The following is a 17,359-nucleotide window of genomic DNA, read 5'->3' on the forward strand; positions in this document are numbered from 1 at the left end:
AGACGTCACATGCAGCGAATGACGTTTCATAAGCTTTTTGATGCAAATGTCATCACCTGAAAAATTCCAACTATTACCAGGAACCCCACAGTTAACTTAAATCCTTTACATGTGAAAACTGAGTAAGAAATGAGAGATAGTGTTTGTCTGGACTATAAATAGGCGTGAAATTATTCAGATACTTTCCATATGATCATCATCTGTTAACTTTCATCTAGTAAGGTCCATTTCAGGAAAGCGCTTAGACAGGTATTTCGAGCTATCGACTTCTGTAAGCATGTGATTAAGAGCTTTCCTGAAGAGTGACCCTAATTATCATTCTTATGACTTAAATAAGGTTGGCTATGTCTGCACACCTACTTAACTTGGGGAACAAAGATTCAGCTTTTCAAATGAACGTATTAAAGGTTTGTATTTTCCTCATTTAATATATTAAATTGCTTCCTCCAGAGAAGGAGAACCATTTTTAACTATTTTTGAACAGTTTGTCAGGGACTGCTGTTTTTTAACTCCTCTTCCCCTCCTGGTCAGGTTTAAAAAGCATTAAGTTATAGGTCTCTGAATTTTCTATTACAGATTTTACTATTGGCCAATTCTGACTGTTCTTCTGTTTAATATTTGATCAGTGTCTGGAAAGGCTTTCGTCTGAAGGGAACATATGATCAGTAATGACTTTGATATTTTTTGTCTTGCTGAAAGTTGGCTATCTTTTAGCAATGCTTTTAAGGCTATGAAATTGCTTCTGTGTTTTGCAGTAGTGTACCTTGTATTGAGTTTCAAAAGCTTTAAGTCCATACGTGGCATCCCTAATGTCAGTGTTTCCTTATCTTGTTTTTATTTTACCTTTTCCTAATTACATGTATGCTATCATCCAGTATTACAAGCAGTTCTCCTAAAAGCTCACTTCTCTGATTTAAAACAATTTTTCTTCCTATTTTTTCCTGCTGATTTAAAGAAAACACAGTAAAACAACCTGATGTAAAAAGCGGGTCGCATTTAGGGCATGTCTCTAGTTTAAAAAAGTAAAAAAAAGCTCCTGCTGCTTTATAATGATTTAATGAAAAGTAAAAAAGTTCTCTTAATGTGGATAGGGATCAGTATGACATTTTTTACACTGATACAGCTAATTCCCATGAAGGAAACATAAGTCTTTTAAAGTCTTTAAAAGCACCTTTTCAAGCACTGTACCTTCATGTATGCTGAAATTTTTGCTGGCATGATAACGTCATTAAAAAACAAGTCACACCCTTTCCTGTAACTACATTGGTGTGACTGTTCAGTATTGATTATTACTTCTGTGCTGTTATAGATTCTTCACTGCAACATGATGATCTATAGAAAACCATGGAAATAAGTATCTATTTTGTTTCTTACAGATTATTTTTGAAGAAGAAAACAAAACCTTTTCCAGCTGTTTTTATTAAAGTATAATCTCTTCCAACACAAAGATGTCTTCAAGAACAACTAATACAGGTAATTGTTTAACATTTCATAATAGGCTACCCAAGAATTACACCAATGCCCAGAAAATGGAAGGCAAATAGTCAAGCAGTAAATGTCAAAGTCTACATAAATGATCTGGTAGTATAGGTTCAAATCTATGCAAAAATGATTAATTCAGCCTTTTACTGAGGCTGATAAATGAAATTTTAGCAATATCTCTGTATGGGTTTTTGGATTAAGCTTTTTCTACTTATATCTTCACTGAACAGATTTTCAACTCTTGTAGGTAAAGTATCTTTTTCTTATTTTTCTTACCGGTTATTAACAACCTATAGCTTATTTCCATATCAGGAAAAAATATGAAAATGTCAGGAAAAAAATCAGGAAAAGTACTTCATTAATGCATATCCAGAATTCAGACACCCTTTAAAATGTTGATGTGTTTTTTTTGTGTTCATGCAACAAAGGCAGGCTTTGTGCCAATTTTGGAAGGAATGGAACTCAGTAACTCTTCATAGAATACACTCCTAAATACTTAGCAGAAAGCAATTTATTATCTACTTAACACAGAAGTTAACCAAATCACAGCTGGCTAGAGCCAAGACAGATATACCAAACAATCTTTTGCCAACCTCTCAATTTCCAATACAGCTAATTGATGTACAAATTTATCTTATGACTATGAAGATGGTAAGCTTCAGCATTAAAAGGAGATATTTTCATGGGTTACTGTACAAGTTCAGTGTGTCTGGTTTTAATATATGCAATGAATAATTTTGCCCAGTTACTGCTGAAGAATATACTATGAAGATTTGTTGATGATTCCTCTTAGTAAGCACTTCCTAGGCTGTCTTTGCAAGAAGAGTGATTTTGCTGATTTTGCTTTTAAAGGCTACTGGTTCTGTGGTGATTGCCACAGATTTGGCTTTGAAAAAAACACTATTTAAAGATTTAAAATTAAAAAGATCTCATGGAGCCTTGAAAAAACACAACTAGAGATAAACTGCAGTCTAATCACATGGGCATCATTGTGCACACAAGCGATTTTTTGGATTTTAGTGGGATACTCTCATGAATAAAGGTTTCTGGAACTGCCCTCTATTTTTCTTGCACTTGGTTGCTGAAACATAGAGGTATTTTTATTAATTAAGATGAATTATTCTGGTATTTTCCATAGGCAAAGTTCTGAAGGCAACTATAACATTATTTTCTGAGATATTTTTCTTGCCTTATAGATGGTGTTTCATCACTGTCAGAAAAGCTCCCTGTGTAGTTCCCAATGAAGCCTCACAAACATTTAAATCCCCTACTGGAGGGGAAGTTGATTTAATTGGGAGTCAACATACTTTAAAACCTCACTACAAAAAAAGAAACCAAATTCCACAACTTTTTTTTTTTAAAAAAAATCAACTTTGGACCTGAGTATGATTAACAGGAAAACCTCTCTACAGTAATACAAAGAATGATTAAGCTGTACATTCAGTCTGTGTTTGCCAAATGGGAAACAATATTTTTTACCACAGGCTCCCCCCCACCCCAACTTCATCCGTCTAGATAAACATAATTAAGTAATGGATGATGGTTTGTTAGCATTTTATTACACATGTTTGCAAGGGCATTAAGAATAATCATAAAATGCACAACAAATATTATAGGTATTGAGGTTTTCAGCAGTGGAAAACGTGACTTTTTAAAATCTGGGCTGGAAACATGTATTCCTACAAATTAACTATTCCTCTATGCAGAACAGCAATTGAGATGCTGCTGTCTTAGTTGATTTACATACACTAATTGCTAGTTCCTATTAAGCACTGAGTGGTCACCTGCTCAATAATATTCATAAATTAATATTCTCAGATAGTAGTTATTCACAAATAGTAGGAAACACTAAATTCACTTTAGATTTTAGCAATGAAATTGGATTATCCTTTTGTTTCAGAATCTGTTTGCTGCTTTGCTATACAAACAAAATGACCTAGTGAAGCTGTCAAAATTTGCAATATTTTGAATATGTATATTATGTAAATGTACACACATGTGTGTATTTATATAATGGTAAAAGTTTCAAGCAGACAGGGATGGAAATATTTAATTTTTTCTGCACTTTGACTAAGTCAAAATGTCTCTACTAAAATGACTCATTTATCTGGCTGGGAAATAATTACATTCATATTCTGCTGCTGAGCCTTTAAAGCAGATTGAATTCTCCACATACAGGACCTATAGGAACAATCCATATTTATGGATAATGCAGTTCAAAGGAAAATCTGAGCTGGCACTTGTAAAACTCCTCGCAGCTGAACTTCCCCAAAAATCCATTTACCAGCTTAGTTCACTAGCATATGGCTCATCTGTATCTTAATCAATGCACAGCTGGCAAATCAGAAGACAACGTTATAGGCACAATATGCCTTGCCAGCCTGTGGCAAAGGGAAGCCATAGACTTTACAGAAAATGAAGACTGGAAATGCTCAGCCATTGCACAGTTGACATAACCTGTACAGGCTTCACAACATCACGTCACTGCATTGGTCTTGATTCAGCAAGGTACTCACAGGCAGTGAGATTAAAGCACAGCAGCGGCCCTTCTGCTTCTGCCTGGATTACTCAATTAAATATTACACTGAGTTGAGGCCTTTATATGGAACTCCTTTGGGTCCTATTTACCAAACACATGTCCCAGATTATTAGTGGGCAACAGTGGTAAAATCCCTCAGTTTTACAACACACTAACTGACAGACATTCTGACTCACTTGGCTCTTTTACTTTCCTCTAGGTTTGCTAAAAACATTTCAAGTCCAGGACAGAAAACCCTGGAGATTTAAGTACAACTTTTGGTACATGCTGAAAAATATACAGGAATTCCATATTCTGCATCAATGATAGTGTGGAAGGATTGTTTTAGGAACAACAGGTTTCTCAATTTTAGAGACTCAGTTCTGTATCTGACTTCTGAAGATAACAAGATACTTCTTTTTTTCTTTTTTTTAGGTATAGTGATACTTAGTCATTTAAGAATTTCCTAATTTTTCAAAACAAAAAAACCCTCAACCCTCACAGTGCTTTTCCTTTCTTGTAAGAAATTTTTGACTCTTTACATACGTAGTTAAATTTTCTAGAAAGTTAAAAAACTAGCAAGATAAATAGATTTTTACCTCTACCTAGTTCTTTGTGTTTTGAGGAGTATGTTCAGAGATAAGAGGGTCTCTATGCTCTTGTTGAAGGTATGAACATGTAAAATATGACAGAAAGAAGCATTAATACCATGCCTTATGAGGGTGACAAATGCAGACCTTAGAAAATGCTTTTAAAGATAAACATTATTTCTGTTATGCCAAGACACTTGCTCAATTGAAGAGGCACAAAACTGCCACTACTGGAATTTCAAGCGAAACCTCAATTTATTCCTAGAAGTTAGTGATTTTCAGGGTCTCATCTGTGGCCAAAGGGCCTGAATTCTGCTCCTGTTCTGTTTCTGTTGACTCCACTGAGAACAGACTGAAGTCCAAGAAGCCATAATTAAGGAGGAAGGAAGTGCAAATGACTCTACAGGACAACTTTGAATTTAGGACACTATTGTGGTGTATTTCTGCACAGTTTTGATGATAAACATTGTCCTGCATGAAGAAAAATAGTAATAACTCAATCTGATAGACATAGTAAGTTCTCTTTTTACCGAGTGTGTGTTTGTGTCATGGTTTGAGGCCAGAGGGCAACTGAGCACCACACAGCTGCTCGCTCACCCCTTCCCACTCAGGAATAGGAAGGAGAAAAATACAACAAAAGGCTCTGAAATCGAGACAAGAACAGGGAGTGGTGATTCACCCATTATGGTCATGGCCAAAAGACAGACTCATTAGGGGAAGAAAAAAGAACATCCATTTAATTCAAACACTAACAACAACAACACTTAACAGACAGAGTAGGACAGTGAGAAGTATAATCACATCTTAAAAACACCTTCTTCCACCCCTCCCTTCTTCCCAGGCTCAGCTTTGCTCTCAGTTTCTCTACCTCCTCTCCCCTCAGTGGCACAGAGGGCAGGAAATGAGATTATGGTCAGTCTTGCCACTCCTTCCTCCTCAGGATTCCCTGCATTCTTCCTCTGCTCCCACATGGTGTCCCTCTCATGGCAGACAGTCCTCCATGAACTTTCTCCAATGTGAGTCCTTCCCACGAGATACAACTCTTCCTGAGATGCTCCAGTGTGGGTCCCTCCCACATGTTTCAGCCCTCCTAGCACTGAACTACAACAGGGGGGGCTTCCCACAGCGTCCTGGCCTTCTTTGGGTGCAGCCCCTGCTCCAGCGTGGGGTCCTCCACGGGCTGCAGGTCAGCATCTGCTCCCCCGTGACCCCCATGGGCTGCAGGGCACAGCCGGCCCTCTCACCACGGGCTGAGGGGGGTCTCTGCTCCAGAGCATCTCCCCGCCCCCACCCCTGACCTCAGTGTTCACATAGGTGTCCTCCTCAGAACTGCCACTCCTCCTCCCACATTCCCCTTCTTAAATATATTATCACAGAGGCACAGCCACCATCACTAATTGGCTCGGCCTTGCGCAGAGGCAGGTCTGACTTGGAGCTGGGGGAGCTTCAAGAAGCTTCTCACAGGGGCCACTGCTGTAGCCCCCTCCCCAGCTACCAAAACCCCACGATACACACAAACCCAACACAGTTTGGAACAAATGCTGTTATGTGTTTTTTACTGTGTTACTGCTAATGTTAATTATTGTTAATTATTAGCTTGAACACTACTTTCATAGAAAGATAAAATTTCAAAGATATTAAATGACTTTAATGGGATGAAGACAGGAATTAATGACATCACTCAGTTCTGGGATGTCTTTTAATAACTCAATATCACTTAGCTTTCCTCCCCCCCCCGCCTTAAATGGATATTGCCTTTACTGTTATGTGAAATGTTCACAACAATGCAAATCTCACAGAGAACCTCCACATTAAAGTTAAGTTCTTGCTGAAACTAGATGAGATTTGATTCTGGTAAAGTTTCATTTTGAATTTGTGTAAACCTAACTCACCAAGCAAAAATTACAGTGGCACAATTTATAAAGGGCAAAACCTAAAAGAAATGTTCCTTAGGAGTAGGTGTATTTATTTTACATTTTTTTAATATGTCTTAATAATGATAGTGTCTAAACTCCAACAGTTACAGCAGTTGATTCCCAAGATCTTTAAGAAGAGATAGTTATGGCTGTTGTGTTTTGTGTCTCCAGTTCTGAAAATACTTTGAAGTGGATATCTGGGGCTACAGAAGATTAACACTAGCTTTCATGGTAGTTTAGATGCTATATATATATATCTAAAATTTAGGCTTTATCTAATTTTTGGACTGCTAAAATCAGAAGCCCCTTTAAAAACCCAAAAAACATGTGTCACCGAAAGTACTGTGGGTTAAGATCAGAAAATAACAACAAGAAGAAAATTAAGGTGCTTGTCTCCGATTTGCATAAACATTCAGATGATGTTTTCAATTTTTCTCCCTTTGAAATGCTCATTCTTGTGAGCCAAAATATCATTTGCTACTGTTAGAAGGCAAGTTAACAGTATTACAACTTTGGTGAAATTTGAATGCATTCCACGTTCAATTTTTTTAATAAGAACTGTAAATAACAGGCCATTTTGGAGTATAATAAATGATCCCTTCCAAAGTCTAATGATAGCTTACTTTAGTTATAGCCATTCTTTTATAGCAATAGACAGCTTTAAAAAATCATTCTTACAGCATACACATAAATTTAAAGAGCTGGAATAAAGTTTTGGAGCAAGTCCATTCATTTAATTTATACAAATATGCAAGTACTAGGAATACCTTTGATGACCTAAATCTCATTTTACACAGGAAGCTGCCTTATCTTTAGGTGTTTCAGTTTGCACGTAGTATTCTCTTCACAGGTATTTCATATGCTAGAGATTTCCTTTCTGCTCAGTATTGCTTATCCTTATTGATCAAATCTCATCAATCAGATGCTAAGGATTTATAAAGTAGGTTTAAAAAAAATAAGATTTTTGAAATTAATGAAGTTTATATTAAAAATTTTCCTCTGAATTTGATGTCTCTGAAGAACCGTATTTTCCAGATTTTTACTGGAACCCTAAAGAGTAATATTTAAAATTAAGTAGAGCACCAAATTCTACTTAATCACACAGCTTTGGAAGTTGCAAATTTAAAAACACAGCAAGATTTATGATATAATTGAGAGGTAAAAATAATGCAGCCATATTGTTAGCACTAACTGCAGCGTTATAGAGTTCTTTACCTATATTCCAAGCAGAAAACTATTTTCAAGCAAATCAAGCTTTAACTGTTCTGAAAAAATTAGAGAAGAAGAAAAATCAAGTCCCCTTCAGAGAAATATATGCATCTTTCTGCTTCTGGTGAGGCTGTCATTTTATGTTCAGACCAAGACATGGAAAGCAGAAGGATAAAAAATACCACACACATTAATGCTGTTCATCATAAAAACAAATGATAAGATGAACTTCAGTTTGAAACCACAGATATCTGGCTTGAAAGAAGAAAACAAATGGTTTGTTATTGTAATGTTTTGCCTGCTTGTTGGTCCTGCTCTTACTGTAATTAAAATAGTGTCCCATCACCAGAATATGTGAGCATGTTATAGAGAGACTACAGCCACAGAAAAATTCTCCAATTAGAGTTGTGTCTGAGGAAAAAAAAAAAAGAAAATTACTTATTCTTACTGGGCATTTTTTTCCTTCAAGTTTTACTATGTGGTCAGATTTATTCTTGAAGAGAAAGGTGTGACATTCTTGCTTCCCAGCTTCATGCTACAGGCTAACCATCAACTGGCACAGCCTATAATGTCTTTTTTGCACTGCTATATTTTTTTACAGAGTTTTAACTTTTCATGGTAGTTGAAAAGATGAAAAGCTATTTATGGAATAAACAGCAACAAAAGCTAGCCAACTCTGCACAGCATAATGGGATTTTAATGTATTCTTCTTGTCGGCATAGTGTATTTCTGTGATAATTTTATGTGACAGCGTAATTAAACTGGAAAACAATTCCCATTTCCTATGTATTTTATCTATTCATCATCATTTATTTCTTTACTTTCTTGCTCTGCTATAAATATTACTGTAAGGAGAGTTAAATAAGTTAAACCAATGCAATTACTTTTACAGATTGAAATTAACTTCATATATCAACTTATACTGGTTTGTATACAGCACCTACTATTTGCCCTGTACAAATAAATGCAATTGTTGCGGTATATTTATAGTGTCACTATGGTTTCCATGTTTGCACTCCTTTTGACTAATGTTCTATATGTTAAAACTTGACATTTTAACAGTATTTTCAAACAATTTCATTCATTATCAAATAACCATTTATTACATCGTGGCAATTTCAAACCATTTACTGGACCCTCTAGACATTGCTAAACAATGATTTATCAAGGAGTATGCAAATTTTAGTGCTTATCACAGCAAATACAAAAAGTAACATTAAATAGTGACTTGACAACAGCTCTGACTAAATTATTTTTCTTTTTTAATCTTGATGAGTCATATTTAGTCATAGCAGTTTGTAAATGCACTGGAAATTGAGGGCAATATTCTAGATTGCTCCATTGTAGAAGGCTTTTTCTGGTTTGCTCAATTCTTTGGATGCTTGGGGGATAAACTGAAGACTGTGGGACACAACAGACATGTCTCTTATTGCCTTTTTATTTTCTTATGGTGCCTACAATGCCCCAACATTGTCATTGTGTGACAGTGCTTTTCACATTTTATTTGACCATGCATCTAACAAAATCCACCTCTAGCTAAATCTGTATTGATTTTTGTTTACATAGAGTGAATAGCAGTGATGCAAAGAATTTTCAGTTCTGTTTTCAGGAAAATTCTCCTCCTTCCCAATGTTCTAGCCTACAAATAGGACTGATTTAATTTCATATGTGACCACTTGGCTGTAAAATGCTGTGCTTGTATCTCCATTCCTTATCCTCCCTATTTCTACTGAACTTGAGATCCACAGTATGTGAGAGAACAGACTGATACCCACAAATGATAATTAGGTCTCTGGAAGCATTTAAATGCAAACTTTACACTGCAAAGTATTTTGAGGGAGACATCCCCATTCTCAGGCATCTTATTAATCATTGCAGAGCTCACACATTCAGCTCAACATTAAGTAAATTGAAAGGCTTAAATATTACAGAGGATATTCATAGAAGGAGTTTCAATGACTTGGGAGTATTCCTCATTTATGAGGTTCATACATGGACTATAGCTGAACAAATATCATTAACACTGAATTTAAATGATCCCTAAATCAATAGTTTGGTATTGTTTATTTCTACTACAGTAACATTAAGTAGCTCCAAATAAAGCCAAGGCCTCACTGTACAAAACTAACAGCTTAACATCATCCTTGCTCAGAAGAATTTACAGTTTATGAATTGGGCTAATAAAGGAACTACACCTTGGATTGTGACCTTCTTTGGCCAAGGTCATGAAAAGAGCAGAACTGGAAATTACACACAAATTTTCCATATGTCAGTCTTAATTTCAAAGGCATCCCAAATTTTTTGATTCATTATCTCCAAAAGAGGAGAGGTTATCAGGACCACTTGTTCTGTTACAAGGTAACAAGGTCTGCTTCCATGGTAGAGCTAACAAAGACAGCTTTTACTCATTAACCTAATAATGTAATAATTTAGTTTAAATTGCCACAGCTTTCAACTTGTGCTGTAAACTGTAGTAGAAAAAAAACAGACAACTTTTTGTTCTGCATGGTATTATCTGCCAGAAAGGGGCAGGCAGGCTTGGTAACTTCAACAGCCCATGCAGCAACAGCTAAGATACATCATAAATTGGGGCCCTGCATACATGCAGAAAGGTAAAATCTTGTTTGCTTGCTGAAGGTCTCACTACTCCTAGTTTAAGGACTTCAGTTCTTTAACTTTACCCATGCATATCCTCTGTGTTTAATCATAGGATCGCAAAGATGATGTGTTTACTTGTGATGACAGTAGTTAATGTTTTGTTTGTTTGGTTTTTGTTTACCAGCTCTATCTACTAGTATTCTGTGAGAATTTTGCTAGACTAGTAGAATATGACTAAGCCCAATTCACGTTTACAGAATACACAAGGATTCTCATCCAAAACCAGTAAAAAATAATAATTAATTTTACCCCAGCAGAACTGCTTACTTGTCTTCTCAAACTTCAGAGATAATTTTTAGAAATTCTTCATCTATTTCTGAATGACAGTAATTCTTAAGACACTACTACTACTTTAAACAAAATGGTCACTGAAGTCAGGTAGGCCAGATCAAGCACAAAAAGAAGTTTTGCTTAAACCAATCACTTAATTTTAAGTGATTCCATATGATGACAGACTAAATGAACCATTGCACCCATGTCCCTGCTTATTTAAAAAAAAAAAATTGTCTTAGAGAATTAAAGTGTCTGAGGACCCTGAGCAGACAAGAATAAGCATTTAATCATCAGAGAAAGTCAAGCTGAGTTCAATCACAGGTCAGAGCTGAAGGTCTTCTCAGAATCAGGTACCTCAAATTGAAGCACTTCAGGCACAGATGTGTCTATAGCCAAACACTCAAATGAGCCTAACAAAAGTACCAGTGTGTTTGCTTCCTTTTATCTTAATCAGTCTAAATTACAAAGTCCTAAGCCATTGAGGTATGTTCAGACCCAAATCTTGTTGATGAAGGAATTGATCCTGAGATGACTGGTCTTGTTATGCCACTTCCAGCCTCCTTCTCTCCACTAGTCTGCCTACTGGAGATTACTATTCCTTGATTTCCACTAGTTAAACTGATCATTTGGCTTCTTTTTCACCTACCTCTATGAAATTGAGTCTAAAACCCCCCTTTTTTTTTTGTGGTAGATTTTGTATATTACAATCCATGGAGGTTCAGCAAAGATCAGCTATAAAGTGCCAGAGCTAAGGCCTGAAAATGGCAAAAAATGGTTTTTAATATAATCAGGGTTAACAACACTCCCTCTCAGAATTCAGAAATGTAAAAAGAGAGCTACTTTCCCCAAAAATCAAAGATATTATTTCTATGTGGCCAGCAGCCTAGGTGTGAGGGAAGGAAGTCATCAAGGTGAGCTCTTTGCTCACTTAAGGAGATATTATACAAAACATTAAACCCAATGAGGGTATCTGTCAAAATCTAACAGACTCCATCTCTGCTGTTATCTACCTTCCATTAGGGATTAATCTGACACTAATTGCAAAAATGATTTAATTTAGATAATATTCAAAAAATACTGTTTGAAAATTAAAATTAATGGCTAGGATAAAATCTAAGTATTATAACTGAATAAAAACTTAGAGATGAAGGGCCAGAAACTGACAGGGAAAGCTTAGATGGGAATTACCTCAAAAAATTACATTTAATACATAAAGCAACAGAGAACCAAAAATGAATTTAAAGAAGAACATGACAGGTACCAGTCAAAGAAATTATGTACTGATGGAGAGGGATGGAAAAAACAAATTTGAAGCATTTTAGCTCTAAAAAGGACTTTGGGACTCCTATTTTGTTCGATCTAAAAACCCACAAGAAATTACACACTTTTAAATGTTTTATCTAACCAGCAGAACCTAGAAAATCAAATATTTACCAACTACGCATTGGACAAACTGGAGAATGTGATTTTTGGAAATGGTCAGCCTCTCCATATGAGGTTTGTAGTTCAAAAGTTAAATTTGCACCAGCAAACTGATCATAGCTTTGCGATGTTCTTCCAGGTCCCTATTTCTGATAAAGACACTGTGTAACATGATAGACTCTCATCTGTACCAGATGGTACAAGTCCCTGATGAATCATATGCCAGCTGTGCGCAGCCAGAATACAACACCTTCCTCTTTCCTCTCACCATGCACCCAGCGCAGCGAGGCTGTGTGGCACTCGGGCTCAGGAGCATTCAGAGCAGCAGCCCATGTGTGTAGGAGGCTCTCTGTATAGCAGAGGTATGAGAGATGACAGCTTCCAGAGCTACACGCTTTGTGCTCTTCTGACTCATTTCTTCCTTTGCCAAACTTAATGGGAAAGGAATGCAAAGACAGCCTCCTTTGTCTGTTGTGTCTGTTCTGTCCAGGAGGTTGGAAGGATAATGTTCTCCAACATACAAAGAGTATGGTTTCCCTTATCCTTATGTTTGCATTAAATTAAAGGGTGCTATTTCAACAACATCACCCCAGTGCCACCAGACTTGCCTTGCTATACAGTACAGTGGGAAACCTAACTGCACCACCACAGCACTAATGCCTGCTTCCCTTGTGGTCTTGTGTGCTTACCTAATGTAATTAGCAATGTGTACAGCTTGCAAGGGAGAGTAAGGTTGATTCTAACACATGGTTAATTAAGATATTACAGTTAGCTATTTGCTAGGCTGACTCAGGGGAGTAGTAATAGGATATAGAGGCTTTCACCTTAAGTTCAGCCGTTCTTACCCCCAAATTCCCAGGTAGTGATCAGTAATTTCTCATTAACCCTGGCACAAGATGAGTCTGACTCCACTCAGGCATGTGGATGAGTTCTGAGCACATGTCTGTCAACAAGGAGTGTCAGTGTCTCTGATAATTAAATTTCAAAGTGAAGAACTCCACTGCTGTGAGTGAATAGCAGAAGTTGATGCCTCCCTGTGGCATTATTTTAACTCCCTCCCCTTTTTTTTTTTCGGTTGTTGTTGTCTCCAGACTCAACAAGCTATCATAATATCAGCAGATACAGATTTTGGTTTTGAAGACTACAGATTGACTGTTGTCCTTAGGGTGTCCTGCAAGACAAACAACTAACAGTAATACAACCATATAATCTGGAAAAACGTAGTTTAAAAAATACCCAACCCAATACCTAAATTATAACGAATCTGCAAGAGGCCCCTAATTTCATGATCCTACCTGCACTGCCAAGAACATAAAGAATCATTGGTTCTTGACATCATTCTCTTGCCGAAGGGCAATTACCTCTTCTGTATGCATTGCCTTAATCATGTCAAGTTGTGTCCCGTAAATTTGCATGTCTCCCAAGGAAGCACAGTGCATTGCCAGCAGCCTGATAGGCCAGATCAAAACAATTTCCTAATGTATGTTTACATCAGCTTTGGCTCCTGAGCTGGTTTTGCTCTAGTTGTTCCGCAAAACACAGCAAATTCCCTCTCTCTAAACCGTATGTTGCATCAGGAATAGGAGGCAGAATAAGCAGAGTATGGATGGATACATTGTCCTTACCAGAACTGGGCACTGCTTTCTAGATTAATGAACTGCAAATCAGCTACACAAATGAAACCCCATGCTGGATATAAACACAGTCCTCTGAGATGGGCTTGTTGTCACAGTCAGAGATGGAGAAAGGGAGAGGGAGGGAGTGCACACGCATATGTGTGGTGGGGGGGGTGTGTAATGAATGCCAGCTCCCCTCCCGACTCTCTGGGATACGTGAGGATGACAAACTCTCTGAGGAACAATTCCTTTGACTGGTTCGTTGAGGAAAGGAAACTTGTCATGCTGCCAAGAATAAAACTGCTTCTGGGCTTAGTTTTGAATTTTATAAAGTGAATAAGTGAAAAACGTATACACATTCACTTCAGACCCAAGTCATGAATAATTAAAAGAATATATAATTGTACCCAGTTTTCCCCTCGAGCTCAAGCAGCAAAGATATCTTCTGTCCATGTAACAGGGTACTTCATGTTTTTTTCAGAAACTGTAAGAAGTGAGCTGAACCAAGTATCACTGAATTCATACTGCATGCAAGTATGAATAACAGCCTGACCATCAGAACACACAGAAATGCAGAACTCAACAGTTTCATATGAAGAAAGTTGCAGATTTTTTGATTATGCGCAAATATTTTCCTGGTGTGATTCATCCACACTTGATATTGGATTCGGACCATGGTATGATAAAAATTCTATTATTAACACAGCATTACAGTAGACATTAAGCTGATACTGCAGATGGCAAAGATCAGATATTTTTTACAAGGCACAGTAAGAGAAGAATTTTTACCATGTCAAAAATAGCTATGCAGAAAATAACCTCAGAAAACAGAAGTTATCTGTACCTATGTGTAACCATCTCCTTTTTTTGAGATAGGAAGACTTGCTAGTAAGGTAAGTGAATTAGTATACAGCCACACGTTTGTCTGCAATTGTACTGGGACACTGGAACTGTCTAATGGTTATTTATCTGGAAGAGGCAGATACAAGAGATCTCCTATTGCTTTTATTTTTCCACATCATTCCCACAGTCAACCAAAGTGAAATTTAGGATTAATATCTATTTTTCTTGAGGGCATAGTAGTTTGCAAATATGGTATTAATAGCAATGTATTTAGTACCTTTCACTTGCAGATACAGAAATCTTATTTAAATAGTAATGAAGAACATCAATAACTTCTGTAAACAAGATAATCATTATTTCCCCCCCTCCTCCCCCAAATGTAGACATGAAGATTCTCATGGCTAGCAAGTTGGCTCTTGCTTTCTCTCATATTGGTATGGCTGTTTGTACCTAATGAACTGTGGGGTTCTCTGATAGGAAAAAAATATTTAAAAAATTAAAATCATACACACAGGGGATGACTAGATTCTGTTTTGTATGTAGGTAATAGCTATATCCTTGAAATGGCAAAGGTCTGGGGTTTGGTTTGACTGTATTAAAGATGTGCATTCTTTGTATTTTTGTACTTCTCTAGCTGAATTCTGAACACAAGATCTTCAGTTAGACCTGACTTAGACCTTGACTTCTTAACAACGAGGTAGTTGTTCAGAGATAGAAAAAGGCAAAACGTCAAGGAGGAGTGCAAGTCTGCTTAAGAAGAACTAGTCCACTACAGCATCATGGGTTGTATCTGAAGTAGCTCCGGGAGGTTCAGGAGAAGGTACACAGGGACACAGAAGGACCGCAGTGAGGGTCACTTTCTTATCAATATTTTACCCCATGATATGCAAAGAGGATGCAACTATGAAACTCAGCTAGCTGCAGTAGCATGACAACTGATTACAGGAGAATGGCTTTAGAGATGTGATGATGTACCCAACAGGAATATCAGAAGTGAGGCAAAATATTACAAACTATGTACTTCCTGTCCACATATCTGACAGCTACTACTCTACAATGTGTTGCTCTTGTCATTTTGTATTACAGGTGTCTAAGGAGCCAAATTATGTGCATGGACTACAAAAGCAGAGGTAAACTACAGCCCAAAGCCCTTATCATCAAAAAAGGGCAAAATAAAGTTGGAAAAAACCAGTATTCATACTTTCTGTATGGGAAAAATGGCAAGGAGGAGTTCTAGACAAATGCAGTCTCTACATCCAACCCCACAGAGACAGACTTTCAAATGAGTGTTTTAAAATTCCAACATTTCTGAGCTTCAACCACTTGAAAGGAGAGCATTTTTAATCTAGTTGTTGGGTTTGGTTTTTTTAGATTACTAGAAAATATTTTTTCAATAAGTAAAATGGAAAGAGACCATGAAAAAGGTGAATGTTTTGCATTCTGTTGCTTTTGATGACTAGTTTCTATTTAAAGGTTAATTGTGAATTATGTCAGACCTGGAATTGTGTAACAGTTGATTCTTCCCATATACAGGACAAAATTCCAGCAACAGAGCATTATTCCTTCAAGCCTGTTCTCTTTGGTAAAGGTTTCATATGAGAAACTGCTTATATTTGCAATTGTCTGATGTTTAAAAATAGAATTATTCAACATTCCCTAGTAGTTGGCTCTGACCTCTTGTTTGCTTGTTTTCTAGGCTATATTTGAACACTCGATAGATTTCCAGCTATATTGTGCCACCCCGTGTAAGAGATGGCAAATTGCACAACTCTGCAATGATACGAATTTGGTATTGGTGCATTTTGAAGACAGTTTTGAGTTTATCAACAACAGAAGCACACTTAGAAAAGCATTAAAAGTACTTAATATCAGACTTAATTTTTCTTAACACATTAATCTGCTGGAAAACTTTCGACCTTTTGACTGGTGGCCCTTTATTACTGCTCTGTTGAAACACAAGGAAGATTATCTATTGGGTAATAAAATGATTCTCTACAGCATAATTTAATCTCATTTTCTACTTTATCTAAACCAGAATAGAACAGTACTGACTCAGAATCTGTACTCCAACACTTCGCAAACTTAAGTTTGCTGATAAAATAGGGGGTGTTCAGCCATCAAACTAATAGATAAGTTTTGATCATGTTATCTGAGCAGCCCATAAAAAGGAACTTCTCTTTTCTGTAATGCAGTGTGCCCCTCTAGACAGACACCCTTGATCTTTAGAGCTCAGTTAGACCTAGCTCATTTAGACCCAGCTCAGTTAGACCCAGCTCATTCCAACTGTTCACAGATACTCTAAATCAGCAGGCTGAGCTCTCTTTTCATTCAGTCTTTAATAATCTAGGGAAATACTTACAAACTGATCACATAAGTCACATAATCAGATCTTCGCTATTGAAAGCTGGGGTGCTACAGACGTAGGAAGTTCCAAAGTAGGAACACTAGTAACAATAGGTTTGGTGTGCGGCAGGGAGCAGATAGGAAAATATAATGTCCTTAAGCATGGAGTATTTGGTTATCTTCTGTTGCATTCTTACTTCCACAAACAAAAAATAATGACATAACAAAGGTGGCAGGATACAATATTTTTTCCTTTTTGCTTTTTCCCCTCACTGTTTTACTGTATTTCCCTTACCAGTAGTTACATTTCTTTATATTTAAGCTAGCTCTTGCTTTACGTTTGTAACTACTATCTGATAAACTTATAGCAATAATGCCTACAGGCCACAGGCTATTTGCTGTGCATGATACTAATTCTTTATAAATATATTTTCAATGCTCTAATTAATTTACCTCAATTTTTTTTTTCCTGTTATTTGTAGATTTTAT

General features: G+C 36.8%; 1 long non-coding RNA gene across 1 annotated transcript; it reads left to right on the forward strand.

Annotated features, from left to right (window-relative positions):
• Positions 1-1,386: 1,386 nt before the first annotated feature.
• LOC141948334 (uncharacterized) lies at positions 1,387-16,452 on the forward strand. Its single transcript, XR_012630437.1, has 4 exons — positions 1,387-1,473; positions 14,166-14,361; positions 15,614-15,657; positions 16,224-16,452. It is a non-coding gene; the product is annotated as an uncharacterized LOC141948334 (long non-coding RNA).
• Positions 16,453-17,359: the final 907 nt, after the last annotated feature.

Source organism: Strix uralensis, chromosome 11 (assembly GCF_047716275.1).
Source record: "Strix uralensis isolate ZFMK-TIS-50842 chromosome 11, bStrUra1, whole genome shotgun sequence".
In the NCBI taxonomy this organism is placed as follows: Eukaryota; Metazoa; Chordata; class Aves; order Strigiformes; family Strigidae; genus Strix; species Strix uralensis.